Raw genomic sequence first — 12,099 nt, 5'->3', positions numbered from 1 at the left:
AGCCAAATCACATGTACGTACCAAGGTAGAAGGGTTATTAAAAAAACAAAATATCTTGAAATGAATTTTTATTTCAACTAGGCAACCCGACGGCGTGTGACATTAAGAATTAAAAAATAAAATAAAATACAACTAACATTAACAGAATGACCTCATAACGCCAAACAATAACAATGAATGTGGAACTCTGTCCCCCGTCGTAACACTGTGTAGATTATGATGTCAATATAAAGTTTTGCATATAAGGCATTAGCGAAATGGTACAAATTAACAACATAAGGTACTTGTATACTTTTTATTAATGAAAAATGAACCAGGACACCATCTTGGTAAAAAGATAATAATAATTACTAAATTTTTTGTTTTATGAAGTACATTTCCATTGACTTTCTGTGGATTAAAATAAAATTTGAAATCGATAAAAAAAATACTACACCATCCTTTGACAATCCTATGTTCGTCTATATCAAATCATTACTGAAAATTATTTTGAACAGAAAATGCAAAAATCAGTTAACCTTCTAAAACTTCTAAAATTTAAATATCAAACAATATCCCTATAGATGAGAAATTCTCTATCATGTACAATAAAATAGAATTTACAGAAAGGTTATGAAAATGCAAACTATCGTATGCAACCCTTCAATTTTGCGTCTTGAGTGTCCTATAACAGTTTAAATTATAGAAGAGTAGAAAAATGATATAACTAATTTTTAACTTTCAATTTGCCTTAAAATACCAAACATTGACAAGTTACTTTTAGAATGTAAGTGTACATTTTTGTATTATTTCAAGTGTTTTTATTGGTCCCATGTACTACAAAAATATTTTATAAACTTTTTTTAAGGAATCTTTATTTGATGATATATTCGGTAAAATGTAGAACTGCAGTAAACAAACTTCATGCAATCGTGCTAAATCAACTTGTTTTGCTGTTGTCAGCAACATATATCAATGCAAGTCTAAAAGATAAATTCTATTTTTCTTTCTATCACTTTGGTTAACATAAAAGTGGCAAAAAAAAATGTAAAAACCTGTCATTCTTCTCTATAGTTAACAAAAGTTTTTTATATTGCATACACCTGACAACTTTTGCTATAAATTACCATTCTGAAAGTCACCCACGAACCCTTGTTGTAACAGGGAACCTTTATAGAATTGGAAAGCACTATACACCTACCAATGCACTTGTATAAGACACTTAAATACAGTTACATTTTATCTTATGTAGTTATGTCAGAGACATAATAGATGTTCCAGACCATATGAGTATTTGGACCGTACGCGTACGGTCCGGACCGTATGCGTATACTCGTACGGTCCGACCATACGCGTACGGTCGGACCGTGCGAGTATACTCGTACGGTCTAGTACGAGCTGTACCATACATGTATTTGGACTATAGGGATTAATTTTAGACAAACATTTATCAAAATCTTTAACTGAGTTTTACAAATTAATATTATTACAATTAGATGAATAAAATGAATAAATGAACATTCCGAATCAGTTCCATTCCAAACTCAGGACAATTAATCAATGCGAATGTCTTTTCCTTAACATATTGTCGGAATCTCGCTGAATCACTTTTCCCATTTAGCAAAACGATTTTAATTTTATCAGTCTTCCCACAAGTAAACAAATGGTTTGACGGCTTTTGTAGTAAAGTTCCTAAATATTATAAAATCTTTTCTCTTCACATTATGTTTACTTCCAATAACTTCAAATTCAATGAGCATAATACAATTCCATGTATTACTGACATGCTAAATACAGGAGATTAACAGATTAGATTAACGTGACTTTTTTAAATAGTTAAACTACTAAGTTTTTATTTCATTTACAATTGAACTTTTTATATTAATTCGAGATTTCAGTTATGTTGATCTGTAATATACATGTGTATCTAATAAACCAGACCAACTTCTTAAAATTAGGCAGACCGTACGCGTAAAGTCCGACCGTATGCGTATTTTGAAAAAGTACTCATACGGTCCAGACCGTACGCGTACTGTCCAAATACTCATATGGTCTGGAACATAGACATACACGTGTATAATTTGTAAATAAAGTTTGTGTTACCCGAAATCAATTAATTGTATACAACTAGACCAAAATAGAATGGAGATTTAGACTCAATGATGACTAGACATAAATAATTTTGACTATGCACATTGACAATACAAATTTAGTTTCTACCACTCATTTGTTCTATGAGAACGGATCAAATCTGCCGGACTGACGGCACAATATTTGGTTTATTTTCTGAATACAAGGCAATGGGAATGTAATCAATGAATTAATGTTGATCTCAACTCCAAACTCAAAGGTTTCATAAAGAAAGAAATCCCATCACTCAAAACCCCCAAAACAATATTATCTAGGGTTATTTGATATCAAGAACTCGACATGTTCTTACCACATAATTATAGATTTTCGTTGAGATTGATTTTCTCGCCTGAGCCGGTACGGCGAAAGTGAGAAAAGCAATGAGTTGAGATGACAATTGATAATCTGTTTATCGCTATTTTACCTATGACGACGTTGTTAATTTCATTGACAACGGCACGTGCACCCTTAGTTTCTAGCGATAAGTTTTCTTATCGCTATTTCACGAAATTTTCCTTTGATCTTACTGACTGATAATTATAGATTATCGTTGATGATCTCAACGAGATTGATTTTCTCGCTTGAGCCGGTACGGCGAAAGTGAGAAAAGCAATCGAGTTGAGATGACCAATGATAATCTGTTTATCGCATTTTACCTTTATAGATGACGATATTGTTAATTTCATTGACAACGGGCACGTGCGCCCTTAGTTTCTAGCGATAATTTTTCAAATCACTCTACTGTGCTGAGAAAGGAAATTATCGCTATTTTACGAAATTTTCCTTTGATCTTACTGACTGATAATTTTCTTTCTCAGCACAGTAGAGTGATATGAAAAATTATCAATAGAAACTAAGGGCGCACGTGCCGTTGTCAATGAAATTTACAACGTTGTCATAGGTAAAATAGCGATAAACAGATTATCATTGGTCATCTCAACTCGATTGCTTTTCTCACTTTCGCCGTACCGGCTCAAGCGAGAAAATCAATCTCGTTGAGATGACCAACGATAATCTATAAATATCACTCTACTGTGCTGAGAAATATACAATAATAGGTCAATGTCAGAAAAATATAAACTTTTTTGTATGAGGCTGAGAAACTGGGGAAGGGCGAGGTTTGACCGAGCCCTTCCCCAGTTTTGTGCCGTCGAATACAAAAAAGTTTATATTTTTATGACATTGACCTAATATTGTTTTTATACTGCAACTTAAACTAATACATTGATAGCTATTTAAATTGTAACACAAATTTCAAACTTACCGGTATTTTCATCCCTTAATGAACCCCTGATTGTGGAAAAAGTGTTCCATGATGAAATTGACATTGCACAAAATATAGCTGTGTAACTATATTTTGGAAATAAACACAACTAGTTGCAGTATAAAGGAAATTATCAGTCAGTAAGATCAAAGGAAAATTTCGTAAAATAGCGATAATTATGTTTATTTTGTATCCATTTGTATTCAGACAATATAAGAATGCTCAATAATAAATTAGTTAAACTTACAATCGGTATATATTCAGAGCGATTGCTTTTCGATTCAATTGACGGTGGCATTTTTGACGAAGAAGCAAGAGACACGAAATGAGGATGTATGATACTTTAATTGGGTGGTATGTGGTGTTCTCTCTTACGGAACACTACAGGTATTTTACTTGATAAAATGGCATGAATGTCATTATGAAAGTGTTTAATCAGGTCGTAAACGATACCACAAACGCAACCCTGTAAACGATTGAACACACAAATACATTTCTTTTGTATGAAAGTGTTTTAAACATTTCAAATTCGGCTGTTGCTTTCCGATTTTCAAGAAACGACTTCTTCCATAGAGCATTTGCCAACCATCAGATCACATGATGTATGCAGACTATAAAATGGGATAAGACTTAATGTGTACGGTATTTGACCGACCGTGCATAATTCTCATGGGTAGTCAAGGTCGTTAAAAACCACCATCTTTATAGTACGTTGTACGTGTGTCTGTTTTTTTTTCGTTTAACAACAAAAATCATTTTAAACTCTGGATCTATCTCCATTTAATATATATATATATATATATATGTATGATAAAACTAGATGGAACTATATTTTATGGAATATTATATAAATAGCATATAAAGAAGTCGTTCAAGTAAAAGAACGACACATCCAACACATACTAGTACTGGAAAGGTATTGTAATGGTCAATAAATATATATATCACAAGCGACTGCGTATCTAAACTGTTTCCGGTATGTATACCAACTTTATATATAGGAAGATGAGAATAAACCAGCGCTGGAAAGGTCTTATCAAAGCAGATAAGAATGTGTATAGTTAAGGGGGTAGGGATTGGAACAGTGTACATCTGATATATTCATCAGTCGACGTGACGGAGCATGACCACATAGAACAAAATTATGCTGTATTGTACAAGTCTTGTATATGATGAAATAAAATGGTCTTATCGATGCAACGAAGAATATATATATCTTTTAGGGAGGGAAATATGACCAAGCTCAAGATATAAAACAATTCATGATATGAGATGGGCGGGGACTGAACCCTGGGAAAAAAACGTATTGTGAACGGAAAATGTCTTAGTTAGGGGATCTGCACTTTTGTTTTTTAGATATTTAACGATCTATATTATTTGGGGTGAAGCATTATACCTACTTGCACCTGTCCTAAGTCAGTAACCTGATGTTCAGTGGTTGTCGTTTGTTGATGTGGTTCATAAGTGTTTCTCGTTTCTCGTTTATTTTTTATATATAGATTAGACCGTTGGTTTTCCTATTTGAATGGTTTTACACTAGTCATTTGTGGGGCCCTTTATAGCTTGCTGTTCGGTGTGAGCCAAGGCTCCGTGTTGAAGGCCGTACTTCTACCTATAATGGTTTACTTTTACAAATTGTGACTTGGATGGAGAGTTTTCTCATAAGATAAGTTCCTTTGGGTAAATTTCGGCAGTATATTTAGAAAATTCTTGATTATTCAACGAAAAGTTATCACCAAGATAACGGTATGTGTTGTTGAATTTATCAATTAAATGCAATTTAGACTGGTGTTTATTGGGTTTGCTCATAAACTGTGATTCATAACAGTATAAGAACAAGTCTGCTATTAAAGGGGCGCAGTCAGTGTCCATAGGAATACCTACACCCTGTCGACGAACTTTGTTGCCGAAACGTACATAAATATTATCAAGGAGAAAATTCACAGCTTCAATCATCTCATCACACCTCCAGTAAGTATTTCTTGCATATTTACCTTTCTCATTGGAGAAGAAGGCTTTAAATGAGTTGCAGCAAATATATTTGCATTCAGATTTACCAAACGACCATTTAATTAAATAGGAAAACTTTTGTTTGATAAAATTGTATGGAAGTGTAGTGTAGAGTTGAAAAGTCAAAACTGTCTACAGAATCAAAAGGACCATCAAAGCACGTAATTTATCTAAATCATCCAAAGAATTTTTTACACTCCAAAAATGTTAATTCCACTATTTTCATATATTTTATTACAAAAGTTAATGATAAGTTCTTTGATAGTATTTAAAGAACTAGTTAAAAGCACTGAAAGATTAGTTGTAGAACACTTATTAGAGGCCGAGATGAAACGGTATTTTACTGGTTTTTGTGTAGTTTAGGTGACTAATACATAATAGGGACCTTCAAATGTTCAGAAGAGGCCTAAGCTGTGATGTGGTTATGATATGTTTGTTTACTTTATGATTCTCTATGGAGCGCACGAACTTGAATGTAGATGAATTTAAAATTTCATTCTTAAGAACGTCAGTGTAGTATTTACGGCATACTACCACCACATTGTTGGCTGCTTTGTCGGCCGGTACAAACACAAACCGCTTTGAAAGTTCTTGAAGTTTATTTCTTATTCTTGAAATAGGCGTATTATGTACTCTTTTATTTATTTCTGAATTATTTTCAAAATGTGATATTCGAATATCTACAACATTTATACATTTATTCAAAGTAAGTAAGTAAATAGTTTATTGCAGTGTCACAATCTAATATTAATAATTTATACATCAGATAAAAACAGCATAAGAATATATTAGATACCTGCCTTAAAAGACATATGAGACACTTTTAGACCTATGAGCCACTTTTACCTCATGCCCATTACATGCATACACAATTTGAAAATCGTTTTTCAAATTTTTTAAATTATTTAAAAGTATACAACACATTTTCCACTAAAAAGAACAAAAAAAGTAGAAGTGATTTAAAAAACTTAATATGCTAATAAATAAATAATTAAAAATTTATAAACTCTTTAGAAGTTATAAATTTACCTTTTTCCTCTTAAACATCAAATGCAATGTTTTTGCTAATAAAAATCTAATTTCATCACAGCTCATAATATGGTTAAATATCTCTTCTACACTCAAGGTAATAAAAAAATCATTTGATAGAATGGATGAATTAAAAAGTTCCTCTGTCAAGTCCGAATATAAATTACAGTTAATTAAAAAATGTTGTTCAGTTTCAATTGTATTCACATCACAAAATTGACAAATTCTTTCAATTAAAGGTGTAATTGGCCTGGTGTAATGTCCTGTTTCAATGGCGAGTGGTAAAGAGCCACAACGAAAGTTTGATAAAGTTCTACGGTAGTCTCTAAACTTAACGGATTTCACATAACTGCTTGGCTGAAGATAATTTTTGTACTGTCCGAATGTTCTAAGTTTATTTCCATTTTCACAGTATCTATCGTTATACACGTCAATTAACCAATTTTCAGCATCCACACTGTTTAACCTGTCCTTTAAAATACTAACTGTTTGTAGGGTTGTCATATTTTGAGTGTTCATCAAATAACTTAGTTCACATTTTTGAATGAATTCCAGTACACGGGAGTGCCAGGAGCGCTGTTTTGATTTACTCGATTCATGTATCAGTTTTACTAGCCAATTTTCATCTATTTTAGCTAGTTTAAAATACAGCCTGTCTCAAAACTTCAACATTTTGTTTAGTCTTTACTGTAGACCCTCCCATGTCTCCACGTATAGCTAGATTTGTAGAGTTCTTGAAAGCTCCTAGGTAATATCGGCACGCTTTGTTTTGAACAGCTTCTAATTGTTTGTGTTCTGATATGCCTCAAATACTCGCTCCATACAATAACACAGGCTGAACAAGACTTTCATATAGTTTTGTAAATATGTCATAGTCCATACCGCCACATGAAATGAACTTTGTATAAAGTGCGGAGAGTGTTCTACTTGCCGACTTCCTTATCTCCCTCACTGTAAATTTCCAATTTAGATGTTCATCAAGCCACAGTCCCAAGTATCGATATTTACTGCAATATTCAATAGCTGTGTCTCCAAAATGAAAGTCTAAGTTCGATCGAGGGATTGCCGGACAACGAAAATGTACATTTTTTGTCTTTTCAAAATTTACACTCAATCTCCACTTTGAACACCAATTGTTGACTACATTTAACATCAGTTGAAGGGATTCTTCATCGGGTGCAAGTAAAACAATGTCATCAGCGTATAAAAGGATGGACAAAATGTACGACTCATTGATCGGGATACCAAGATTCAGGTTGTTTATTTCATCGACAAGATCGTTAACATACACTGAGAATAATGTAGGGGATGTTTTGCACCCTTCTTTTACACCCATATTAACGTCAAACATATCGGTCATATAGCCGTTTACTTTAACAGCATAGCGAACGTCTACATACAGTGACTGTAATCCTTTCAGAAACTTTCCCTTTATGCCTAATGACATCAGTTTAAACCACATCATCTCTCTATTTACAGAATCAAAAGTCTTTTTTGCATCAATGAAACATGCAAACGTTGAACGTCTTTCGATTTTTCTATTAGTTATAAGTAGATATAAGAAGATGTGGTATGAGTGCCAATGAGACAACTCTCCATCCAAGTCTTGTTAGAGAGTACAAATGTTCGATGCAACCACGATCTTTTCTAAAGCCGTTTTGTTAATCAGCTAAGATATTATTGTCTTCTAACCAGGTTGATAAACGTCTGTTAAGAATATCTGCATATATCTTACAGGGGATTGACATCAGAGCTATCCCTCGATAACCTTAAGGATCACGATAGTCTTTATCAGGTTTTGATATTGGATTAATGAGTAAATTATTCCGTGTCTCAGGAACAACTCCGTTGTCAAATGCATATTTTATAATCTTGAATAGAATATTCACACATGAATTATTACGAAGAAATTCGGCACATATTTGGTCGAGCCCTCCGGCTTTGTTAAGTTTTGCTCGGTATACTGCCTTTTTCACGTCATCGTTCGTAATATCATTATTCAAAATTTCTGATTCGTTAACGGAATTATCTATTCAACCATTTTCTAGTTGCTGTTGGACAATACATAGAAATCTTCGTTTTACTCACAATCACTTACATTAAATAAATGTTCATACTTTCGTTTCCATGTATTATATACTGTGTTTACATCTATACTCACATTACCTTCTGATGTTAATACTTCCATTGGTATTGAAGAACGTCTGTCATTAGCTATTCCTAATCTGCCAATTTTCTTCCAAAAGTCTCTTGTGTTGTTCTCTGGTCGAAAGATTAACTATCTCTTGCTGTTGGCCCATTTGATAACTTCGTTTTTCTTTCCAAAAAGTTTATCGAACGTATCTCTCGATGTAAGAAATTGTTCTCGCACACGTTTCTTTTCGTACCACATTCTTTCCATTTCAGCCATATTTTTTCGTGTTCGCAGGTTTTATCCCAAAGTACTTTGAGATTCTCATTCCAGTATGGTTTGTATCTTGATTTTTCTTTTGCCTTCCTGTGTTGGTTATTTACTTCTGATTTTTCACCTATCTTGGATTTCACTTCATCAGAAATAAGTTCAACAAAACAACCATAGGCAGAATCGACGTCTTGTTTCTCGGTTAAATTATTTTCCATGTTTTCAATAACTTGTTTAATCTTTACTCGTACCACGTCGTCATTTAAAAATTCGTTTCGTATGCTTCAAGATCTCGGTTTACATGGAAGTTTTTGAATAATATTGGAGTAAGACGCTTGCTGTGTTTTGTCTTGTTGATGAGTCGATTTTCTCTTGAAAGAAACAGTAAGTACCGAAAGGTCAGGTAATTGGTTCATGTCTTGCAATTCTAATTCGTTGGAAATACATACATAATTTTAACATCAAAATCAGTGCACATATGAATGTTTTCATAGGTTGTTATTATGAAGGCTTCAACTGATTTACCTCGTTTTGATATACACGTGAAATCTTGATTTCCTTTTCTTCCATTTAGCATGCAAATTACAATCGACTAGGAAATCTATTTATAAATCACCGTTTGAATTTGAATTATAATCAATCACTTCTCTTGGTGTTATATCATCAACGAAATCTGAAATGTCTGAGCATCTTGAGTTGAAATCCCCAATTATATACATTGTCCAATGTTCTGATACATATATACCTGATTAGAAAGATCCGCATAAAACTGATCTGGGTCATTCGAGCGGCTTGATCCTCTTGGTGGTAAATAACATACGCACACACAAAACGTTTCCGGTAAGTTGTAGAAATTCAGCCAAGATTGCCTTCGACGCTTTTATCTAAAATTATAACTTTTTATTGATCTTCAATACTGCTTTTAACAAATATTCCAACCCCACCTGAGCCACGCTTCGCTTTATGATGCTTAACCAGTCTGTTGTGTCCATAGAAGGTATAACCTTCTATATCAAGTTTGTTATTACCAACTAAAAAAGTTTCTCACACACAGAATATATCAAAATTCAGTTGTTCTAGAACGCAATGTCGAAATTTATTATTTTCACTTTCGGTGTGTTGTGACCACCATTCAAACATTACATACACCAAGCATTAATTTAATTCCTACCTTCTTCTGTATTGGTTATGATTGACGTTGGAAGTTTTTCACTAGCTTTCCTTGCAAAATTTTGAAGTAGTTCAATTTTCCAATTTCTTGAAGTATATGGCGCATATTTGAGTTCTGGACCCTGGTCTCGTATGCAACATCACTCTCAGTATACACGTTTCTATATTTTTGCGTTTTCCTAAGTTCCATTTTTTTTTTTCATAACTGTTGTTTTGTCCTGTTTGGAATTTAATCTTGCCACCACTACGCTTCGGCGGGGACCATTTGATTGTTTTCTTTTCACATTTTCATCTCTTAACTTAAGTCCATCTCTTATCATTGATATCACATGGTTTTTGTAAGCAATTCTTTGTGGGTGTTTCATTTTTATCATTGGGTAACATTTTAATTATCAAATTTTCCCGTCTATCAATGGTATCCGAGTTTGTGAATTTTAACGATACATGCGTACGTTTTTTCCACCGATTTCAGGTTGTTTTTCATAGCGTCAAGTTCATTTTTAATTTCGATCTTGATGCTGTTTATTTTATTATCAATTTTCTGTCCATCACCTTAAATAATTTCTCCGTTATCTTGATTTAAATAAGAATCAAGAGATTTATTATGAGATTTTTCCCGTTTGCAACAATTTTTACAATACGATAAAAGAGCGTCTTTTGTTACCTGACGACACTGTTTCCAATCTATTTTAGATGGAGGACGATATTTTGGTCCTTTTTCAAAAGTTTTTAACCTCTCTTACTTGAACGATATTGAGGTCCCCCGTAATAATATCATGGCCACAGGGATCATGTCTAAAATTCGACGATTCACAGTCAAGTTAGAGGAGTATTATTTTCCACATTGACGTATGATGTTACTGACGTATACTTAGAAATTAAACTTCTGCTGGGGTTTTGTATGTGTACGAAATAAAAGGTGGTTCTGTGTTATCAAAATAGGGAGGTATAAAGTTTTGATTGGTAGTCATTAAACATACTCGATAAGTTGATTATTGATAAAATCAATACCTCTGTTAATATATTTAATTTTCAGAAAGTGCCGTTTATGATCATCAGGTTTATCAATACGCGGGAGCAGCCTATGGTGGCGAAAAGCTGTAATGATATGCGAATATTCATAGATAGGGTTAAAGAACGAGATTGTGTCAAACTCCTTGAAAATATCATGTAATTGACTAATTGGTATTTGACCCAGTTTACCTAATAATTGATGTCTACGAATGTTTTTAAATATAGATAAGATATCATCAAGTGTATATTTTATACGATGTTTAATTCGTTGATTTCGATTGATACGTTTACCACGAGACCTATTTTTACGTTGTCTTTTATCAACAATATTCATAATATCAATAGAAGAAGTTTTAGATATGTTTTCTTGTCCAAGTATATTGTCATTTAGACCCAGGGGATATGCTGTCTGCAGTCGTTTAATCCAAGACAGTTCGATAATTTTACTGGAATCTTCAAATCGTTTATACTATTAATTAACCTACATGTAAAAGTTCGTCTAATCTGTTTATACATGTAATTTCATCTCCCTAATTACTATTTTATGCATAGAATACAAAGAAATACATTTGGAAGGTGTATGAACAAAATGTGTGCAAGTTAAACACTGTCCGCATTAGGGACTCTATTCGAAATTGATAGGACGATAACTGTGTCCCCGGACCTAATAAAAGGCAAGTACAGAAAGATATAAGAACTCTTATAACATGCATTTTTTGTTTAAAAGGGACCCCTAGTTCAAGAAACATCATGCTTTTTCGTTTAACAGGGATCCATAGTTCATGAAGCTAATTTGTAGAATTACCTACGAGTTTTGCAAACTTATGTTCATGCTTATCAGTTGAATGACACAAAATCCTCATCGCTGCCAGTTTTGGCATTAAGATCACATAAAAGACGTAAAATGCTTGTACTATTTCATGATAAGCCTCATTTATACTCCGTTGTCATATAAACGATACCAAAATAAAATGTTTGCCTTGATTGTTAATTTTTGTGTCAATTGTAAACAATAGAACTAATGACTGGGCATAGCTATTACCTCTCAATTCTTTAAATTCTAGTATAATACCACACCTTCGCTTTCACCCCCCCCCCCCCC

The sequence above is a fragment of the Mytilus californianus genome, unplaced genomic scaffold (assembly GCF_021869535.1).
Source record: "Mytilus californianus isolate M0D057914Y unplaced genomic scaffold, xbMytCali1.0.p SCAF_2, whole genome shotgun sequence".
Taxonomy (NCBI): Eukaryota; Metazoa; Mollusca; class Bivalvia; order Mytilida; family Mytilidae; genus Mytilus; species Mytilus californianus.
This window is presented reverse-complemented; position numbering follows the sequence as displayed.